Source organism: Cebus imitator, unplaced genomic scaffold (assembly GCF_001604975.1).
Source record: "Cebus imitator isolate Cc_AM_T3 unplaced genomic scaffold, Cebus_imitator-1.0 Scaffold363, whole genome shotgun sequence".
In the NCBI taxonomy this organism is placed as follows: Eukaryota; Metazoa; Chordata; class Mammalia; order Primates; family Cebidae; genus Cebus; species Cebus imitator.
The window spans coordinates 1,788,047-1,802,654 of NW_016107678.1; positions in this window are offsets into that span (position 1 = coordinate 1,788,047).

The window sequence follows — 14,608 nt, forward strand, 5'->3', positions numbered from 1 at the left end:
TGTCAGCTAAGTCCTGCCCTGTTGTTTTCTTATCGTTCTCCCTTCTAGTCCACTGAGCTTTTGGTCTCATGAACAAGTGGTTCGTTTTCCTGCCCTCAATGGGAATGTCTCCTTCTTTAAATGATCAATCCCCATTCCACTGAAAAAATTACCTCACTAATAACACTATTCAAAAGAAAAGACACCTAGCATTGTGACTTGTATAAAGTTGGGATTAAATACGTATTTGTGGCTGGGTATGGTGGCTCACATCTATAATCCCAGCACTTTGGGAGGCCAAGGCAGTTGGATCACTTGAGGTCAGGAGTTCAAGACCAATATAGTGAAACCCCATATCTACTAAAAATACAAATACTAGCCGGGCATGGTGGCACATGCCTGCAATCCCAGCTACTCCCGAGGCTGAGGCAGGAGAATCACTTGAACCTGGCAGGTGAAGTTTGCAGTGAGCTGAAATTGCCCCACTGCACTCCAGCTAGAGCAACAGGGTAAAACTCTGTCTCAAAATACAAGTTGATAAATACATATAAACATACATACATATTTGTTGAATAAACTAAAAAAAAGGTAATTTCATATCAAGAACCCTTTTATTATTTTACCAATCAACTCTGTTGTTGGTGAGATTTAACCTGCCTAAAACATGCTGAACTTTAAAGAATACTTTTCTGGATCAAAGATACACACAACTTTGAATCTGATGAACATGAGATCTCAAGGTACTTACCTTGTGGACAGCCCTTTCTATGAAATCTCGCCTTCACCCACAACCCAGTCTGCACCCCATTTTCAGAGAGTAAACAGGCACACCTCCTGCTGAGAGACTCTCTTTGGAACTGCTGGCTACTACACAACACAGAAACTTCATTGGCCAAAGGAGATTGGACTAGAACACCTTATCCAAGCTGAGCGAATCAATACTTCTTCCAGGGAAACTGGGAATAGAACTGAGAGACTCATCATTTGGAATCTAAGGGCTTATATTTTTATGCAGACCTAAAGGCTGAGATGGGACAGTTGGGAGTGACCATGGTTATCTCCCCATTGCAAAAACTGACCTAAAATAAGTTGATCACTTATAACTATTGGTTCTTTCACAGAAGGCAGAGGCAACAATATTTTAGCATCACAATTCAGAGAAAATTCTTATTACAACTGAATGACAAATCCATAAACAGAGCCAAACTGAGTCTTAAGACAAGAAATGACCTTCCAAAAATGTAATCTTACACCTTTTCTAGGAGAGAAGAGTTGCACGTATATTTCTAGCCAATCCCATATCCTGAACGTCACACATTTCACTAATGAAAAGTCATTTCTAATGCACTTAGTGCTAATTTTAAAATGGTCTGAAGCCGATCTGAGATAAACATGGCTTAAACTTGTGGTAACTGTCTTCAGAATGCAGATTTCTGCTTAAGTTATTTCAAATGCTGAGAAGCTAGTATATATCGCCAATTACCACCTCCTGAAGAGGAGCACCTGATTGGATATTTAAAATCTTAACTACGCTCCTTCAGGTACAAATCAACTATGTATGTATACATAGACATACCTATATATGTATGTGTGTATATATGTGTGTATCTATATATACATATATTTATACACATATACATACCATCTTCACTGAAGTGTTTTAATATAATTTACAGATATTATAATAGGCATGTGTTAGCAGAGTCCAAGTACCCAGTCTGCAGAAAGGAGGATAAAACTAAGGCAAGCAGAAGCAGATGGGGGACACAGGGAGCTCCAGAGAGAGAACCCCAAGACAACTGCATTTTGGTGATTTCCCTCATACTGGCTTCGATTCTTTGTAAGACCTAGTTGTACTTTCTACTTTGGGCATGTACAAAATACACCTGTTGTATTACATTAAATTTTTTCTTTACCTTAAACTCATTTTAATATATTCTGGTACTTGCTGCTAAACAATCCTAGGCTAAGAGATTAATGCTATTGTTACAGAGTTAATATGATATAATTACTAACAAAAATAAAGACACTGGACATTTTAGTGAGCTTCTCAGCCTCATTACAAGGAAAGGTATGATTTCCATTAGGCTTATTAAAATGCAGAAAGTAGTTCAAGGACCACACTTAACATCTTACGGACTCCTAGGGGCCTCTAATTCAGAACCAGGAGGTATGAATGCTCAAGTGCTTTTCTCTAAGCCTTTCTAAATGTATGTTCATTTTAAAATAAGATACTTTTTAAACTCAACCAATCTTTGTTGGGTACCTAATATCTGCAAAGAACTGGCTTAATTGCAGTCTAGACTTTGAAACATTGGCCAGTATGAGATACATAGGCAAAGGGAAATGGTCATTCAGACAAGGCTGGCATCAGACCCAGACTTGTAAAGGACACTGCAGAGGATCAAAGGATGAACCAGTGAGGACTTCAATAAGACCAAGACAAAGAAATTCTCAGAACTGTTTCTAAATAACAGTGCTGCTGAATTCTTGTCACAAGATAGTGGAGTAAATCTGTTTCCATAATTAACTCCTCAGTAAGATATATATGGTTTGTTATATAATGTCAATTCTGTCCATTTATACAAAAATATCTGTTCAGGATGGGCATGGTAGCTCATGCCTGCAATTTCAACACTTAGGGAGGACAAGCCAGGCAGACCACAAGGTCAGTAGCTCAAGACCAGCCTGGTCAAGTAGTGAAACCCCGTCTCTACTAAAGATGCAAAAATTATCCAGATGTGGTGGCATGCACCTGTAGTCCCAGCTACTTGGGAGGCTGAGGCAGGAGAATGGTTTGAACCCAGAAGGTGGAGGTTTCAGTGAACCAAAGCCATGCCTGCGTGACAGATTGAGGCTCTGTCTCAAATAAAACAAACAAACAAAAAAATCTGTTCAAAGCACCCTCTTTCACCCTAGCCCCTGTCGGAAAGTGTCAAAATGAATATTTGAACCAGGTGTATCCTAATTAACAATAGTAGTTAAGATCCTGTGGTCTTGAGGGGACAAATCAGGCAATTCCCATTATGCAATTCTTCTTGTTAAGGCCTCCTGGCTAGATGTGTTACACTGCTTTTGTGGAAAAAAGTCATTTCAGTCCTTATGTAGTAGTACAGATGCCCAAATATTTGTTTTGCTTTCTTTGTTATCCTTGAGACTCTTCCATAATTTTATTCTCTATTCTCCAAAGGGCCTGATCATGTGGGAACCCATCAGTCCAGATTCCCTCTTGCTTTTTAACAGGAACATTTGGAGGGTCATCAAATCCTTTCTCACCAGCAGGTCAAGGTTACCTGGCCCACCAGACTAGCGTCCTCCAGATAAGTATCATGGAAATCAAGGGCTGTGATTCTCCTTTCTCCTCTTGAAGGCTGTGGCCTTCTTATACACAGCGATCTAACTTCTAGTCATTAAGGAGCTCTGTTTAGAAGAGGTCTTGGGGAATCCTTCTTAGCCCTTCCCTAGGACGACGGGAATCTATTTGCCATTTATTTACGTAACTAAGAAGCCATTCAAATGACTCTCCACTTCAAAGGTCTTATCTAAGGTGACTGCAGCCTAAACCTCTAGAAGACACTTCATTCACTCACTCAACTATATATTGAGTCCCTACAGAGGCTAGTATGCATTATGCATTTCAAATGTTTACTTAGCACCCTACCACCCACTCCACTCACCTAGTCTCTAAAAGGCATTGATTTGCATATTCATTTTCCCTTTGCATCTGACATCACCATGTATTTTCTGCTAATACACTTGATTTTCTTTCCTTTGTGCTCAGTGAATTATCTTTCAAAAGAAAAGCAATCAAAGGCAGTGGTTAAGAGAACAGACTCAGTAACCCCACTTCCCGCAGTTGTTCCAGCTCTGGCACTTACTAGTGTGCACTTGGATAAATTATGTCACCTCTGGATCCTTCCTTTTCTCATTTTTGAGATGGGGAAAGTGATAGCTCCCATTGACCTCCTGAAGGTGTTGTAAGAAGAAGTTGATTTAGGTAAGGCCCTTCCTAGAAAAACACAAGAGTTTCTGGCATATTACATAACCACTGCCTAAGAGTCAGCTATTATTATGCGAACTTCACTGTTAAAATGTTTCACTTCTCACTTATCCCTCCCTGGTCCCTCCGCTTTGACCTTCCCCAGTGGCCTAAGCCTGTGGGACTCAATACCATCACACTCAGCACCCTCTCTAATAGCAATTACCCTCTTGAAATAAAATCCATGGGTGACAAAACCTACCTATGTACAGAATTGCAAAATAATATAATGCCTTACTATAATAAGTGAAATTATTAAAAATTGTAAAAAAAATAATGTATTTCACAATGTAGGTAATTGGCAGGCTACCAACTTTAAAGTTTTGGAGGCTTGGATAAAAAAGCATGAAGAAGTAATAAGCTCTATAAAGGTAATAGCCAAAAAGCACACTAACACAGGGCATATTGTGTTGGTAACTCAAGCACTATGAGTGGCAATGCTGCTAGTGGTTTTCTGAATTAGAAACTTTCAAGCAAAACAGAGTTCCATCTTTCCTCACCTTACCCACTAGTTGTACTGGTAGAAAATTCAGGGTATAGTAAAAAAAAAAAATTACTTGATGATTATATGTAAAATAGAACCGAGTTCCAGTCTCAATAATGATAAAGAATATTACACCTACATGAATTTGAGGTTAACAGCCAAAAGCAGTACAATATAGAGGACAATGCTTCAGTGAGTCCATTAACTCCTCCACATTCCCCTCGGTCATTTGATAACTAAAGCAACCCAAAAATTTTCCAAAGTAGCTTTTGGGGATGATACTATGTCACTAAGAACCAATGGTTTCTTGAATGTGGGGTTGGGGAGAGGGAAGATATGTGTCAGCACACAGAGGGATGATGCCAAAAGCATTAGCTCAATAATCGAAAGAGGTCTAGTGCCAGGACTGTCCTCACAACTGAACAGTCAAAATATCCTTCAGCAACTATACATTTACAATGAAAATATTAAGAAGTAAAGGATAATTCTCAAAATCAATCGTGATCAGCAAAACCCAGATTCTGGGAAAATACCTGAATACAAAAGTACCTTCACATATCAAATTGTAAGAAAAGAGAAAGGAGAGGAGGAGAGAGAGATTATAGATTAAAACAAACGTAAATGATATATTATTCAGTTGGAATTTGTGGCTCTTACAAATATGGACACTATACATTTGATGATACTAAAACATTATCATTAATTTTGTTGTGATACTGGAATTCTGGTTGTTTTGAATAAGTCCATATCACCTAGAAATACAACTTACATTATTTGTAGATGAAAAATATAAGATTCCTTGAAAATAATTTGGGGTTGGAGAAAGCAAGTAGAGATATAGTTGAAACAAGATTGTCCATGAGTTCCATTCTATTCCTGGGTATGTTTTACATATTCCACAATTTTTAAATGTAAAGAAAATTATAAAGTTGTGGCTGTAGAGAAAGAAGAACTAAGAAGGATCACAGTCTGGTAACATTCTAATTAATGTTATAGTATAGGGGGGAAAACATTATAAAAGGGGAAAAAGAATCACCCACAATTTCATCACAGCATCAGTTTTACTGTGATTTGGGGAATTTGGCAATAATTGTTTTGCTTGTTATTTTCATCAGCTGTCTCTTTTCCACTTTATAAAGCTTCAAGACAGACATTGCTAGAAAGATCAAATGAGTACATTGGCAATTACATTTGTATAAATCTGGTCCCCCAGCAGCTCACACCCTTCGAATGGCATTCTTAGCCTAGGACCTTCCTATGTCCTGGGTGTTACCATTAACAGAGAATTCTGTCACCCAGTTTCTAGGTTATCTGAATCCTGACTGCAGAATGTTATCTTCTTCTAGTCTACATTTTATGCAAGGTATTGGGGATGCCTAAGACTGAGACTTCAAGAAAAGGTGCTATAACTGTGTTTGTGCCACTTGCTAGTTAATGTTTATACACACATAGAATCTAGTGTCAGACTTGCTACCCTATATCCCAGCTACTGGATATGAAGGTGGAATTGAGAGAGACTTATAGCCCTCACGTACATCCAAATAATAAGAGCTCTTCCTTCTGCCAATAAAAATCCATTCTTTGTGCACTGCCAAGTTGGCTTAGATAATTCTGTAACAGATGTGTTCTTGACATTTCCAATTGAATATAAAATATTTTTTCCTGCAGAATTCACAAGTTCCTAAGTATTTTAACATGCATACAGTTACATGGATACATACAGGACTCTGCAAACTACTGCTTAGAGGTCAAATATGGCTTGCCGTCTGTTTTCATACAGCCAGTGAGCTAAAATTAGTTTCTACAATTTTAAACGGTTGAAAAATTAAAAGAATATTTTGTGATGTGTGAAAATCATATAAAAATTCAATTACATAAGTAAATATAACAAAATACAATTGCACTCATTTATTCATGCACTGTCTATGGCTGCTCTCACACTGCAACATGAGATGGACACTATATGACACTCAAAGCCCAAAATATTTACTATCTGGTCCTTTACAGAAAGAGTTGGTCAACCCCTGGTGTATATCATAGGTGTTCTTAGACCTAGAAAAAACAAATACTGTAATATTATGAACTCATATTTAAGTTCCAAATAGCTAACTTAAGAAGTATCAGAATTGTGGGCCATCTGTAAGCTGGAAAAGACTTTAAGAGGGATTTAGTACTTTCATTTTTGAAGTAAGATAAATGTTTATCATTCATACATAGAAGTAATAACCTTTGCCAGCCTTTGCACTGAGGCACAGTATCTTACCAAACACACTATCAACAAGGAATAGAAATGCCTTGCTCATAAGCAAAAGACAAAAGTTTTAAATTAAAAAATTAAAAATCTTAAAGTTTTCACTACCATGCTGCCTCAACTTGAAATCCATTTCTATCTTCTTCTCTCTCCTTTTTTAATCCTACAGATACATAAAAATGTTTTCTATTTAGTGTCTGTGTATATTTCATGGTTTTTAATATGCCTGCAAAGTTGAATGCAATAAGAGGATAATTATAGCACATTGAGTTCACAGTAATAAACCAATGATAAGTTTTTGATGAAGTTTTTGAGGCAAGAGCAGCCAATTAAAGTGTTCATGCCAATGCCTCCTGTCTAAATCATTCTGGAGTGATTTGTCAACAAATAGGCCAAGAACTGCCAGGAGCAGTTACTTTAAAGCAGAAGAAGCAGATACATTTTAATATGCTAATCTACAGATTTCTCTGGATTTGGTGTCTCTTCTATTTAACCTAAATAAGAGTCTCCCCAAGTTAGACACAAACAATCTGTCAAAACAGTAGCTGAGGAAGAAGTTTCCAGCTCATTAGAACTGTGCTCATCATGTTATTATCTCCTGGAAAAATAAGAAGTTAAGCAGGGCAATTCAGATTCACATTTTAAAAATCCCGGCAGGCATATTTTTTAAATTTATCTCTTCTATTCTTCATTGGCAAAGGCCACATTGAGCATTTTTGACCCACTCTTAAAGTGTTGTTAAAAGTGTATGTATTCCCACATAAAAACATCTCTTGATTTTCAAGATTCAGCAATCTATATTTAAGAGACACAACCAATAAAGAAGAAATTCAGTACATAATATTAACATATGAAAATATCTGTGGATAAACTCAGACTGGAAGAAAAAATCAAGGCTATTTGCTGGTCTGATTTTCAAATGCATGCTTAAGGAACTGTGAAAGAACCTAGTCAAAGTTTTTCTTTAATCTTTCACAGGGCCATGATGCTACATGCTTAATAAAAACTAAATGTTAGGCTGGGTGCAGTGGCTCATGCCTATAATCCCAGCACTTTGGGAGGCCAAGGCGAGTGGATCACAAGTCAGGAGTTCAAGAGCCTGACCAACATAGCAAAACCCCATATCTACTAAAAATAACAAACATTAGCCAGGTGTAGTGGAAGAACCTGTAATCCTAGTGTAACCAGGGGGGTCTGGGGGCATCCCAAAGATGCTCCTCTTGGGGGGCATGGGGGCTTCCTGAAGATGCTCCCAATTCCCCTATGCAAGGTTCTTGGCCTCTCTTACCCTGAAGAATGGGGAAAGGAACCCCAGAGGTGCGGGGAGTTTGCCGTTCGAATAAATATCATGGACCCAAAGAGTTTTAGAGAGAGCAATTTATTAGGCAGAGAGACAGAAAGAAAGAGAAGGAGAGACAGCTCCCACACTGCCATGGGAGGGAATCAAAAGAAGGAATCGTATAGGGAGGGAGCAGTGGGATTTTAACCCTTGAGTTACTTCTTCCCCATTCATGTTCTTGTCCATTGAGAGGAGTTCTTTCAAACTTCCTCTGGAGTGATTGATCTTTGACTCTGATACCAGATTGACTGCTTGTCCATAACAGAGCCCCCTCCTCCCAGAGCTTTCAGTGGGCTTTTTGGACAAAGAAGCCCGGCTCAATTTTTCCACCTAGCCCACAAGTGGGAAACCAAGACAAAGAACTTTACATTCCTAAATGGAGGGGTGGAGCCAGGAAGCTCCTGCCTTTGAAACCCCACCCCTCATGGACCCAGGGAGAGTCCCTCAGTCCCCACTCTGAACAGGAAAGTCCAACTGCTGTTGGGACATGGGCATTGATTGCTCTTTAGCTACTTCCTGCTGAATTGGGGCATAGAAGGGGCCCTACAGTTGAAGTTTCCTCCAGAGGGGAGTCTTCCAGGGGTGTAGGTTTTTCCAGAGGTCCACAATAAAGTTTATGAGCCAAGGACATCCAAGGTTCCCTTTGCATTTGTTGCCTTGTGGCCTTAATTCTAGAAGAAACAAATTTGACAAGAAGATTAAATATGAGAGGCCCAAAGGCCAGCAATAATACAGTGGTTATAAATGGGCCTAAAACAGTGTAGAGCCAGGACAGCCAGTTGTTGAACAAGCTCCACCATCCTGTTTCTTGAAGGTCTTTAGTCCTGTGTTCAATTCGTCCCTGAGTTTTTTAACTTTGTTTAAGACAATACCTGATTGGTTCAGAAAGTAGCAGCATTTTTTTCCTAAAAAGAGACAGGTTTCTCCTTTCTCTGCTGTTAGCACATCCAGGGCCCTTCTATTTTGAAGAGCCATGGCAGCTAAGGAGTTAAGCTGCTCCTGCAAAGAGAATTAGCAACCTTTTCCATGTTATTTAACTCCTGAGATAGTTCATAGAAAAGCCAAGTAGAAGTAGTAACTTCTCCAGTGCAGTATCAAGTTCTCCTATTATTCCACCCACACCCCACTACTTGGAATAATTGGGGCTTGAGTATGGTGTGGCCTTAGCAAGGGAAGACTCTGCACCTGAAAGTCAGTGTATATTTTCATGGGGAGGGGCACTAGGAAGGAGAGGAGGAGAGCTATTAGGCCAATCCATAGGGGCAACTGCATAAAGTCTAGTTGCAGATAGTACAGTTACGGGTGATAGTCCTGTTAATGCCAAGATGTAAGTTAGACTCATGAGTAGTTACTTCCTGAGGATCTCATCGGAAGAGCAAATGTAGATCCTCTAATGGCTCCCAGGTGTACAAAGGGTTGTCTCCTGGAACTTCAGGCTGTCAAGTGGAGGGCCTATGATTTTATTCAGGGGGTGTCCAAGGCTTCAACCAAGTGTGATGAATCCACAAGTCAATTCCCACCACCTTAACTGCCACTGGGGTAGACAGAATAACTGAAGATGGTCCTTCCCAAGATGGGCCTAGACAGGGAGAGTCTGAGGGGAGAGATTTAACAAGCACTAGGTCTCCAGGACAGAACAACTCTTTCCCCTTTTCCCTAGGGTGTCCTTCAGGTAAGGTCCTAAGAGCCTGTTGGTACTTAGCCAAGGAGGTTATATGTTTTATCAAATCTGCTGTTTCCTTGTCTTATACAAGATCATTAGTAAGAAAGGGCCATCCATAAAGCATCTCAAAGGGGCTGAGTCCTATTTTCTGAGGAGAGTTTCAAGCCCTTAAGAGTGCTATTGGTAATAGAGAAGGCCATGGGAGGTGGGTTTCCTGTGCCAGTTTCTTTAGGTGTCTCAAGAATTTCGTTCAACTTCTTCACTTTCCCTGAGAACTGAGGCCTCCAAGCACAGTGGAAATGATAACATATTCCTCACACTTTGGAAATTTGTTGTGTCACTGCAGCTTTAAAGGCAGGGCCGTTATCACTTTGAAGACAGTGAGGGAGTCTGAATCTAGGGATCACTTTACTAATCAGGACTTTTATTACCTCTTGGACTTTTTCTGTTCTACAGGGGAAAGCCTCAACCCAGTTTGTGTAGGTATCTACATACACTAACAGATGTTGATATCCCTGAGACTTAGGCATATGGGTAAAGTCCATTTGTCAGTCCTCACCTGGGTAATGACTGGTTCACTGTTCCCCAGGAGGAGCTTTGCGATGTGCCAAAGGACTATTTTTCTGGCATATTTCACATCCTTTGACTATATGTTGAACAGCCTTGAAGAGACCTTTTTCTGTAAATATAGATTTGGCTATTTGATATGAATTCTCTATACCCATATGGAAGGTTTGATGTAGGGTGTTAAGTACTTTCCACCGGCTGGCAGCAGGTAGGAGTACTTTTCCCTCCTCAGTAGCTAGCCATCCTGAAGGAAGAAGATTATGTCCCTGGGAGATTGCCCACTCTACCTCTTCTGATGAGTATTGAGGTCTAGTTCCCTGGAGAGGGTTTTCCCATATTAAAGGTCCTTCTATAAATTGTCTAGCTACCATTTTTGCCTCTAGGTCAGCTTGGTGATTGCCCTCTGCTTCTTTCTCATCTCCTTTCTGGTGACCTCAGCAATGTAAGACTGCTACCTCTTTGGGTTCTTGGACAGCTTGTAATAAATCTAAAATTTCCTTATGATATTTAATGCGAGTTCCTGCCAAGGTTAGGAACTCTCTTTCCTTCCATATGGCATCAGGGGCATGCAGAACCAGGTAAGCATATTTAGAATCTGTATGTTTATTCTCTTTCCTTTTCCTAATTTTAGAGCTCAAGTAAGGGCTACTAGTTCTGCCAGCTGGGCACTAGTTCTAGGAAGAAGGAATTACTTTTAAGCACTGTTTGATCACTGACTACTGCATATTCTGCTTTGAACTCCATTTTCCATAAATGAACTTCTGTCAGTGTATAGCTTAAGGTCAGGATTGGCTAGAGGAGTTTCTAAGAGATCCTCTCAAGCCGCATAGTTCTGGGCTGTAACCTACTGACAGTCATGTTCTTTATCTGCCCCTTCCTCAGGAAGAAAAGTAGCTGGATTGAGGGCTGCACATGTGCACAGCTGCCGTACAGGCCCTTCAAGCATTAAGGCCTGATATTTGAGTAAGTTGTTGTCAGACAGCCATAAACCACCTTTAGAGGCCAGAATTCCAGCTGCATTATGTGAAGTCCATAGAGTTAGATCTTTCCCTTCCACTACTTGAACAGCTTCTGATACCAGTATAGCCACCAAGGCTATGACCCGCAAGCAGTGTGGCCAGCCTTTTGCTGCCACATCAATTTCCTTACTTAGGTATGCCACCGGTTGTGCCTTGGCCCCCAAGTCAGCGTGAGAACCCCAGTGCTACTCCTGACTTTTCCATAATATAGAGGGAGAAGTCATTCCCTGCAGAAAGGCTTAGAACTGGAGCCTGCAATAGTGACTGCTTTAGGGTCTGAAAGGCTGCCTGAGCTATAGGGTCCCATTGTATTAGATGGGTGTTCGCGTTTTGGGTTTCCTTAATCAGAGTGTATAGGGGTTTGGCTACTGTATCATATCTGGGAATCCACAATCAGCAGAAACCAATTATTCCTAAGAATCCCCATAATTATTTTAAGGTTTTTCAATGGAGGAGGGCCAGTATGGGTTGGAGACATTCTCTATCAAGGGCCTGAGTGCCCTTAGACAAGGTAAGCCCTAAGTATTTTAACTCTTGCCTACAAAGTTGGGCTTTTGGTTTGGAAACCTTATATCCACAGGTGGCAAGGAAGTTTAGGAGGTCCTGGGCGGCCTGCTGACACTGGGTTTCTGAGTTAGCAGTTAAAAGTAAGTCATCCATATATTGAAGAGCCAGGGTACCTGGATGTGAAAAATGACTAAGGTCCTGAGCTAGAGCCTGGCTAAACAGGCGGGAGCTACCTCAAAAGCCCTCTGGTAACACTGTCCAGGTGAGCTGAGAATTCTGGTCTAAAGGTCTTCAAAGGGGAACAGAAAATGGGAGTCAGGATTTAATGGAACACAGAAAAAGGCATTCTTAAGATCTATGACTATAAACCATTGTGCCTTTCCTGGTATTTGAGAGCACAAGGTGTATGGGTTGGGTACAGCTGGGTATAAACAGATCACAGCTCCATTAACAAGACTGAAATCTTGCACCAGCCTCTATTGTCCATTAGGTTTTTGTACTCCAAAAATTGATTACAAGAGCTGTTACACGACTTTACTAGACCCTGAGCTTTTGAGTTCCTTACAATATGCTATAGCCCCTTTTTGGCTTCCAGCTCGGGGGGGTACTCTCTTTGGTAAGGAAAAGTGGAGGGATCCTTTAGCCTTACTCGAATTGGGCATGCATTCTTTGCCATCCGGATTGTCCCTCCATTGCCCAAACCTCAGGATTAATCCCTTCTTTAAATAATGGGCAGTACAGAGGGATTTCCTCCCTAACAATGTTCATGCAGATAATGGCTCATGCTCTGGCTAACAGGTCTCACCCTAGTAAAGGAGTGTGACTTTCTGGCATGACGAGGAAGGCATGGGAGAAGAGTATATATCCCCAGTTACAGCTTAGGGGCTGGGAGACTGCTTGTCCTAGGACTCCTCGGACAGTTACAGACTTGGAGGACAACCATCCAGGACAGGAAAGCAAAACGCAGAAGGCCGTGCCAGTGTCCAGGAGATTAACCTCATGGCCCTCTGTGGTCAGCTTTACCTGGGGCTCCATGAGGGTGATGACTTGTGCCACCCTCAGTCCTGCTTTTGGGTCATCTGCTTAACCACTTCAGGCCCTGGCAACCTTTGTCTCCTGGGACAGTGTGCCTTCCAGTGATCCCCTTGGCACAGTGGGCAAGGATGAGGAGTTGGTCCGTTCCTCTGGGGACAATCTCTCTTAAAGTGTCCCGATACTCCACAGTGGTGGCAAGCTCTGCAAGGCTGGCGGCTAACCCAAGCCTTTCTCTGTTCTGAGCCCCTTGGGTCTGTGTGCCTGAAGGCCATGACTCGGGCTGCAGCCTTTCTCTGGTTCCTCCGGTTCCTTTGACCCTGCTTCCTCGTCTCTATTATATAACACTGAGGTTGCTAGATTTAATAATGATTCTAGACTCTGTTCTGGCCTCAGGGCCAGCTTCTGGCACTTCTTCCCAATGTTTTCTGCTGATTGTGTAATAAATTTGTCTTTTAGTGTTAGCTGACCTTCGATGGAGTCTGGTGACAGGGAAGTATACTTTCTTAAGGTCTCCCATAACCACTCAAGGAAGGCTGTTGGGTTTTCTTCCTTTCCCTGAGTTATGGTGGATAACATTGCATAAATCATGGGCTTTTTCCTAGTTTGCCTTAATCCCTCCAGTCCTCCTGTTCTGAGTCAGGATCCCGGCGAGGGTCCATGCTAGGGATTGCTGGTCTACCTGTAGGAAATCTGTCCTTCTCCTCTGGCATCATTTGGTCGTGTACTTGACTAAGGTACCAGCTGTCCCCAAACTGTTGAGCTGCTGCTAGAGCAGCCTCTCTCTCATTGCTGGTTAGGGTCTGATTAAGCAACAACATGATATCTTTCCAATCTCCTTCAAAGAAGTGACCCAGGCCCTACAGAACATCTATGTACTTGTCCGGGTCTTCTGAAAATTTTCCTAAGTCTGCCTTGATTTGCTTTAAGTCAGAAAGTGAAAAGGGAGAGTGTACCTTGCTTGGGCCAAACTCTTCTCCTACTGCCTATAGGGGGCAGAGCTGGGCATCCTCGTAGCCTGAGGTGCCTTGGCCACTTGGCCTTCCCTAACTCCTCTTGGGTTATAGGAGCTGAGGGGACCTGGTCAGCATCGGTGGAGGGAGCCGCCACTGGTAGTCCTGAATATGGCGGTAATTCTGAGGAGGGGCCAGTAGGGCGTAGGTACAGGCCTTACATAGCTGAGGATTATCCCTTAGAGAAGCAGAAAACCTGCACATAGGGGACCTCAATCCATTTACCTTCCCTCTTACAGAACAGGTCTGATTGTAGAAGGGTGTTATAATGTATATTTCCCTTAGGAGGCCAGGTTTCCCCACTCAGCAGAGGGTACCATGGCCATGCTGTTTGTCAGATAAAAATAAACCACTTCTTCTTCAAACATCATGGGTCAAATTGGTCCCAGTTATCCAGGATACACTTTAAGGGTGATTTTGCCTTGGGAATAGTAGCACCCGTCTGAAATCAAACACAGGAATGCCCGTATCCCTGGTTAGTCCTTGCAACTGCTAGCCCTGGGGCATCCCCCAGTTATAGCTCCTTGTAGTTTCCTTGTGCCCTAAATGTGCGATCATCTTCTGGCCCCCCCACCATATGCCAGGTTTAATAATTACACTTATCAGCATCATGGGCACACACTCACTGTCTAAATGTCCTTATGGCCACCATAAGGACACGGGGATTGCCAGTCTTAGTGGCTCTGTACCAGTGTGTCCTTGAAGATCTAGGCCA